This window comes from Parasteatoda tepidariorum, chromosome 5, assembly GCF_982258835.1.
Source record: "Parasteatoda tepidariorum strain Cologne lab strain chromosome 5, Ptep-v5.0, whole genome shotgun sequence".
NCBI classification, from domain to species: domain Eukaryota; kingdom Metazoa; phylum Arthropoda; class Arachnida; order Araneae; family Theridiidae; genus Parasteatoda; species Parasteatoda tepidariorum.
In genome coordinates this window covers 16669243-16678552 of record NC_141759.1, presented here as the reverse complement: position 1 = coordinate 16678552, position 9310 = coordinate 16669243, and the positions used below count along the sequence as shown (strand labels likewise).

Here is a 9310-nt window from a genome sequence, read left to right as displayed (position 1 = left end):
TTTTGTCTGGTTTTTAAAATAATGGATCTTTAAATGCATGAATGTTCATAATTAGACAGCGATATACTATTAATATACTAAAACAAGAATTTGAGGTGTTATTTTCTTTTCTTAGATATAACACTTTAAACCATACTTGTATTTCTCCTTTCGATCGATGAATTTGTGAATTTTCTACGGGGGAGAGAAATTTTTGTTTTTGAGTTAAAAAAAAAACTTGTACAATATTCATTTTTCATTACCTACTTTATAAAAATTAAAATATTTATAAAATTCAACTATCACACATTGTCTTATGTTCAAAATAATAACTATTAAGTGCAACTGAAGACTTAAGTGAAAACTATGACCGACCTAAAAATTAATCATAAAAATATAGCGCTTATTGAAATAGCTTTCTGCTATGTTACTTACCGGCATGCTGGCTGACATTTTCTGTTGCAATATTTATTTTTTTCAGAAGGAAGAAATAAGGCCTTATTACCTGTTCAAAATAGGAAAAATGATTATTTAAAATATTCCCCTAGAAGACCCAGAGAAATTTGACTTAGCAACTAACAATGTGTTGTACTAATTACTACGCTTACTCTTTGGATTGAAGAATGCCTTAAGCATTGTTTAAAATACTATTTTTCAGACATCTCAACAAATTCTCTCAGAATTCTAAATAAATATAAAATCAAAATTGCCACAAATTATTTCGATGTTGTAGAGGAGAGAGGGCTAATGAGGAACCTGCATGTGTTAGTAATCACATAATTTTGATTACTTTGAATAGTCTATATCTTAAAAAATTAACTCACTTTGTTCAAAATCGACTTGAATTTTTTCAAATCATAACTTAAAATGAACATAAGACGAAATTAGCGTCACGTGCCTCAAATAGAGGCGGAGATTGTTCATGACGTCAGAATTCGAGGGGATGGGCAAACTGATTTAAGCGGAACAAAAACTTGTCACAGGGTGAAGCGATGTTGTTTACAAAAGAGTTTTAATTTAATTTTACTTTTCATAAAATTGTTCTAACATTTTGATATAATGCAGATAGAGAAGGATATTTTGTATTTAGAATTGATATTTCTTATTCAAAAATAACAATTTTATCATTCCGAAGTAAACTGGTTATGTAAACTGGTAATAAGTAAACTAGTTTATGCCTGGTGCAATATTTAAGATTAAGAATGCAAATATTTAAGATCAAGAATTGTAAGTTTTGACTGGAGATGCAAATAATTCTTAACCCCTTATTTATTTACTTTTATTTATTCTTAAAATCTTCTCCCCTGCAAAGCAACAAAAAATAAATAAGTATTCATTTGCAACTATTTTTCTTATCTGTAATTTTAAATTTATTCAATATAATTAACTGGACATGAAAGTTGTATTTTAAATTTCTATGCTATTATTAGCGAAAATGTGTTTGAAAAATGCATTTCGCAAAAAAAATTCTTAAAAAATTTACAATATATATATATATATATATATATATATATATATATATATATATATATATATATATATATATATATATATATATATATATATATATATATATATATATATATATATATATATATATATATATATATATATATATATATATATATATATATATATATATATATATATAGTGTTATATAAACAGTGTTCGTAGGAATTTTGCATGGAATACATTGGTGAGGCTTCCATGGCAGGGATGTTGGGTTTTGGCACAGCTATGAAAATATGAAAAAGCCACGAATTTTTGCTGCTCCTGATATTTAAACTGTGATGTCTATTTTTGCTATGATGCCATAGTAAAACATCTTTTGCTTTTAAAATAAATATTTATAATGAGCCATTTTATTAAATGATATCAATTCATTCGAAACACATTCAAATCATAAATTTTTTGTAATTAGATTTAACTTACCTGGAGAGCACAATTGCTCCGTATGAGGAGCATACCATATGTCCGTTTTAATGCAGCGACCTAGCGATTTCCACCTTTGTAATTTGCAGTACTCGATGCATTCCTATTTTAAAAAAAAAAAATTCGTTCAATCAGAAACAACATTTTTTTTTTTAAATATTTTAGATTTATTTATAATTTTTTAGGAACTTTCACTTTGAGTCGTGTTCCAGAATATTGACAAATAAAAAAGTAAGAATATTGAATTTGTTCGCACTCGTTTGCATGTAGGTTAAATCCAATGAAGCTACTCCATTGCTTGGAATTTCTGTTATTTTCTTCATCACACTTTTACAATTTATAAGATTTTACTGTATTTTTAAAATTTTATAATGAGAAACAATAAATCTATTCAAAATTAGTAACATGACATAAATAGAATGTAAGTGTTATGTGTCTTATCTTTAGTTTTTCTGATTTTTGCCAAAGATTTACTAACAGTTTGAAAAGAGGTCTATTGCATCACAAATCTATTATAAACATTACAAAAATAATAACAATACAGAATAGCGTGGTTTTCATGCTTTGGCGTAAAAATAATAAAATGCGTATATGTATGTAAAAAAAATATGTAAAAAAAATGCGAGGAACTGCAAATTTGACCGTAAGATTTTGAGAAAAGACTTAGCTTTGAGCCCATTTTCGAAGCTTATCATACTAAACTTATTTTCCAATAAATATTTTGTAAGGATTCGTCGAATTTTATTTGTATATAAGTTTATCCTTTGTGTTTCAAAAAATAATTAATCATTTCAAATCCTAAATCATTGTCAAAATTCTGCTTTTATAAATTTTTTTATTAATTTCAATTTCCTATGGAAACAATTCCATCATTAATGACCTCATTTTATGTTGAAAAGAAATAAACTCATTTACAAAAGTTTTTAAATACTACAAACTACATATATTTTAGAGTTAAAGATTTTAAATCTAAAATATATGTAGTTTTGAAATCTGAAATAAATAGGCAATTTTCGGACCAATTTTGATGAGAAAAAAATAAGTAAAACGTAGAGAGAGGTTTAACATAATTTTTACTGTAATTATGAGAACAAACTTTTTCTTTTACGAGTATTTCATTATAAAGGGATAACCTCAAAGGAACCTTCTTAATGATTTCATCAATCCCAGAGTTGAAATCTGTTTGTACGAAAAATTTTATTGTTTGAAAACTAAAACGAGAAACAATTTAACTATTATAATTCGTTTAAGCTATATTATTATTAATTAGTGGCCCCAAGGATAAGGAAATGCGTTGGTATCCCCGTTAACCATACTGTGAATGCATTAAATTATATAGCCTAAATAATTTTTAGCAAAGTAGAGTATATATATATATATATATATATATATATATATATATATATATATATATATATATATATATATATATATATATATATATATATATATATATATATATATATATATATATATATATATATATATATATATATATATATATATATATATATATATATATATATATATATATATATATATATAGGAAAATAGATAATTTAAAAGACTTAGGCTGATTAATATAAAAAGGCATTTTATTGCGTAATATGGAGTATGGAAAACAGTGTTCGTGGAATATTTACATTGATGGTCTCCCCATTTCAGGGATGTTTGGCTTTTGGCCCGGATTTAACTAGCCATGGAAATATGTAAAAAGACACGCATTTTTGGCCGTCCCGGGATCTTAAAGGGAGGTTTTGAGAGGGAGTGGTTGCAAGGATCTTCTTATCTTCATGAAACGTCATTCAATTGATAAAATTTAGAGATTTTGATACGCTAAAAGGATAGTGCCTTTCTGGTTCTGGGAAGTTTTTGGGACTATCTTAATGTGTACTTCATCGACGAATTATTGCTCATTAACTTCAGAAAATAATCTTTTATCTAGCCTTATCTGGCTCATCTTTACTTTTTATGGCTCTTTGTGAGAGACCGACTTCTACATCTTAAACATATGTTGTTACATATGGCTTTATTGGAAATATTAATCCATATACAATGTTCAACTTTAAGTGGACTTAAACAGGGAGTAAAAAGGAACAAAATTACAATAACAAACACTGAAAACACATGACAAACACATATTAATACAAAAAGAACACATAGAAAAAAATTAAAGTAAGAAAAAAAATATAAATATAAACAGTGAAGAATGAGGAGTAGTCCTTACAGAGAGTTCATGTGATCTCTGGCATCCCAGTAAAGTTTACACAGATCACCCCGCTCTTGGGATTGTTTGTCCAGTAAAGGGCATACAAGCAAATGGTCTGAGTTCATGGTTCCCGAAATGCAGATTTGGCACTCGCTAGATGGAAGGACACCTATTCTGTTGAGGTGCTCTGCCAAGCAGTCATGGCCTGTTGAGAGTCTGAAGTTTGCCACAGCCTTCTTACGAGGACTGTGACAAAATTTCTCCAACTGTTTTGGATGTTAGCCCAGGGTTTTCCAGTGGAATTTACTGCTTGATTGAGCTTTAGGTTGGTCTTAAGCTTCTCAGAAAATTGTTTTTTAAGGGAGTTTGGTGGAATCGGTTTATTACATTGTGGTTCGAGTGTCCCTTTCTTGGCTAGTTGGTCTGCCTTTTCATTGCCATTGATTCCTACATGCGAAGGGATCCACTGGAACATAATAATTTTGTTGGCATTCTCGAGAAAAATCAAATTATCTCTAATATCTGAAATAGTCTGAGTATCTGAATCATGGTTTATGGCAATTGCCTGGATAGCTGCCTTAGTCGACAAGGATTACTGCTTTAGTGAAGTAATTGATCTTATTCTTAAGGTTTTCCAGGGCTATCGATATAGCGAAGATCTCTGCATCAAAATTTGACATATAGTTTCCCATAGGGGCGCTGTGAGAAAAGAGCTTACTGTGTACTCCTGCTACGGTGCTGTCTTGTATTTTTGAGCAGTCAGTGTACACTCTCGTCCATTCTGGTTCAGGGTATTGCTCTTAGCATGCATAATGCATTATATATATACAGTGGTGGCCAAAAGTGTGGACACTTTTTGAAAGTTTCATGTTTTTCAACTTTGTGTGCTTGTAGAATATATTAATTTTCCCTTAAATACAAACATTTATATATCAAATTGAAGGTAATTTAATGTAGAATTTAATAATAAATACAGTATTACAATATCTGTATTACAAAAAAAGTTATGCAATTAATAGTAAGATCTATCTTAGATTTGCATTTTTTTAAAGTGATACTTACACAATCAATACTTAGTAGGATAACCCTTAATTTTTAAGACAGCTTCACAGTGTCTTTTCATCAAGTGAACGAGTGTTTGGAGTTCATCTTTCGTAATCACATTGTGGCAAGAATCAATTAAAGCTTCAATAAGCTGTCTTTTATTGGATGGACGTTTTTTTCGTACAAGAATTTTCAAACGTCGCCACAAATTTTCAATTGGATTGAGATCAGGGCTGTTTCCTGACCATGGTAATATATCTATGCCTTTATTTTGAAACCATGCTTTGCATACTTTTTCTGTGTAGCATGGAGCTGAATCCTGCTGAAAAATAAATGGTGCGTTGTTGGAGAAGAGATCCCTGATGGAAGGTATCAATTTTGGTTTCAGGGCAGTTTCGATGTATTTTTTGGCATTCAGGATGCCATCAATCACTTGAATTTGGCCCACACTATCTGCTGATATACATGCCCAAATCATGACATTTGTTGGATTTTTAGTAGTTGCTTCAATGCAATGAGGATGAAGCGCTTCACCTACTCTACATCTCACGTATTTTCTACCATCACTTCCAAAGAGCGATATTTTACTCTCATCACTCCAGATTACTTGCTTCCATTGATTTTCTGACCATTTAATGTGTTCTTTTGCCGACTTAACTCGTTTTTCGCGTTGCTTTTGATTTAAATATGGTTTTTTCCTTGGAATTCTAGCTTGTAGTCCAAATCCTGATAAGCTTCTTCTTATTGTTCTTGAACTTACTGCAATACCAGCTGCATTCATTTCACATCTAATGGCATCTGATGACATTTTTCTATCTTGAAGGCACAGCCATTTAATTTTTCTATCTGTAGTAGCACTTGTGCATTTTTTTCGGCCTGATTTGGCATCCTGAATGCCAAAAAATACATCGAAACTGTCCTGAAACCAAAATTGATACCTTCCATCAGGGATCTCTTCCCCAACAACGAACCATTTATTTTTCAGCAGGATTCAGCTCCATGCCACACAGCAAAAGTATGCAAAGTATGCTTTCAAAATAAAGGCATAGATATATTACCATGGCCAGGAAACAGCCCTGATCTCAATCCAATTGAAAATTTGTGGCGACGTTTGAAAATTCTTGTGCGAAAAAAACGTCCATCCAATAAAAGACAACTAAGTGAAGCTATAATTGATTCTTGGCACCATCTGATTACGAAAGATGAACTCCAAATACTCGTTCACTCGATGAAAAGACACTGTGAAGCTGTCTTAAAAATTAAGGGTTATCCTACTAAGTATTGATTGTGTAAGTATCACTTTAAAAAAATGCAAATCTAAGATAGATCTTACTATTAATTGCATAACTTTTTTTGTAATACAGATATTGTAATACTGTATTTATTATTAAATTCTACATTAAATTGCCTTCAATTTGATATATAAACGTTTGTATTTAAGTGAAAATTAATATATTTTACAAGCACACAAAGTTGAAAAACATGAAACTTTCAAAAAGTGTCCACACTTTTGGCCACCACTGTATATATATATATATATATATATATATATATATATATATATATATATATATATATATATATATATATATATATATATATATATATATATATATATATATATATATATATATATATATATATATATATATATATATATATATATAGTGCGCAAAAATAAACTCTATGGAAGTGCACCAAAATATATCTAGAAGAAAATTTGGAATCGATAAATAAAAAAGACATTTTAAAAAATTCTTTTGGTAGGACGGAGAATCTAGCTTGTTTAAAGTAAATGTCCTTGTATTAACTTATTTTTATCTCCAGAAGCTACAGGACATACAATTATCTCATTCAAGTCGAAAAATTTAAATTCAAAACGGAATTTTTCGACATCCTTAAAAATTTTTTTTAAGTATTAAGCCTTAAAAAAAATGAACTGCATTGATTTTTTAGTAAGTTGTGACTAACTATCAGCTTTTCAATCTAAGAACCTACGCCATTATCTTACGTAAAACTTATTTTAATATCGAGTGAAGAAATTTAACATATTGTGCTACTAAATGAATAATTCAAAAGATAAAAACTTCATTTACTTCGAAAAATATAAACATTATAGTAAAGTTTACATGTTTTGATACTTCAAAAATTCACATGAACTACCCTGTTTGTTCTAATGGTCGGATCTTCTAACTCTAGGATTCAATTTTAAAGATTCGAAGGGGGGACCTCAAATATGCTAATTAATTAATAAAGACGATATTTTAAGTTACGAAATTAGAACTTTCTCTTAATAATTAAACTTTTTTTTTCATTGATTTTAAATTCTAGTCCCTGAAATATTAGGTGTAGCCGCAATCCGGGAAATATGATTCCAGTTATTTGGTTACCCTAGTCAAAATTCTTGCTTTACCCATCAAAGAATTTCGATGGTTTATGATGATTTCAGTGTGATTCTTGATAGTCGATCTCCCTATGATTATCACTTTTCACTTTTTTTCTTTATAATTATCACTTACCCACTTTTAAATATGAGCTCATGGTTTTTAACATTTTTGTTAACTAATTTACGTGATTCAATGATGGAAAATGCTGCTTTAATACTATGATGGTTAACCATCAGGAGATGTTTGATTTTCATGGGCAAACAATTATTGAATACCTTATGATAGAAAATGTCATTTTTGTTACTTTGATGGTTAGATATTTGCTTATTAATAAACTTACATCTTAATGCGAATTAATTATTGTTCTACCAAACATCTTTTTTAATACATCTTCACTGTCCCTTACAATTGCGAGACGTGAATTTTGATGTTAAGCAAAATACGAACTTTCTTTCCTATATTCACATTTAATTTTTTTAGGTATTTTCGAATAACAAATTATTTTAATCAACGAAAATTGAGTAATTTATTTCTACTTCATTTTACACTGAGATAATTTAGAGTGCACTTATTAATTGGACTATTTGAGGCTCGTTAGTCCAACCATTAAGTTCGAGTCCTTGAAGATGAAGATCCAATCATTAGATCAAAAGTTATTCTGATTGGCCACTTTTATAGTATTATTTTTTTTATCAATATACAATAATTAAATTAACTCTTGCAAAATGGATCGAAATTTCTGACTGATACAATATAGTAGCAAATCATCCGCATGTTAAGCATGAAAATGTGCCTGTAAATTTTCAGATTGGATTTGTACTTTAAAGATGTTAAAATTAATGATTTTTAATTGATCTTACTTAATTTATAATGTTTATGTTAATTTGATTGGTATTTCAAAATTTTCCCTTAATTTAATGAATTATTTAAATAAAAATTACCAAACATCAGCCATCAATTTTAAGTTTTTCATTAACTCTCTAGAAAAAAGAAATAAAATCTGAACTGTAAAATCCTATTTTCAATATCGGAACTTGTATTTTTTGAAGTGCTTATTGTTCAATGAGTGTAAAAAATTGGAATGTTCTGATCGTAAAGAAAATTTATAAATAGTAAATAATTTTAACTAAAGTACAAAAAACAGTACAAATTTGAGACTTTTAATGTTTACTAAATTTATATAAAATTAAGAAAAATCTAAAGTATAACTATCTTAACATACTTTTTTGTTTAACGGCCCAGTGCCGTTGTTTTCATTCCAAAGACTTAAATAATCTGTGCAGTTTGTACTATATGGATGAGGAAGTCGGATGTCCTCTCTCTGAAAAAAAAATATATGTTTGTTTCTACTTTTTTCCGATAAATGAATACATCATAAAATCAAATACTTATAAAAAATACGATATTTGATGATTACTTCTGATAAGAGAAATGTTCAGTTTTTTTTAGAATGAGAAGAATTCGTTCTAATATCCATATTCATTCTAATATTCATTTCAATATTATTTTTAAACATATGCAATGATTTAAAACTGTTTTTATTTTAAACGAATAAAACTATAATTTTCAACAAAATTATTAAGCAAATTCAATCATTTTTTCCCCTGTAATTTGGAGTTAAATTCATCTCCATTTCCATTTTTTTTTAATGCTTGACTTAATCTAGTCAAATATATTTTGATAAAAATAATGTTTTGAACCTGAGTATACAATATGCCGTTTGTAACTGAAATGAACAAGCTGATAACTTAGCTTAAG

General features: G+C 28.5%; 1 long non-coding RNA gene across 1 annotated transcript; it reads right to left on the bottom strand.

Moving 5' to 3' along the window:
* Positions 1–262: 262 nt before the first annotated feature.
* Positions 263–8874, bottom strand: LOC122271949 (uncharacterized). The gene is made up of 3 exons (XR_006226689.2): positions 8775–8874; positions 1913–2015; positions 263–484 (listed from the first exon to the last, which is right to left on the bottom strand). It is a non-coding gene; the product is annotated as an uncharacterized LOC122271949 (long non-coding RNA).
* Positions 8875–9310: the final 436 nt, after the last annotated feature.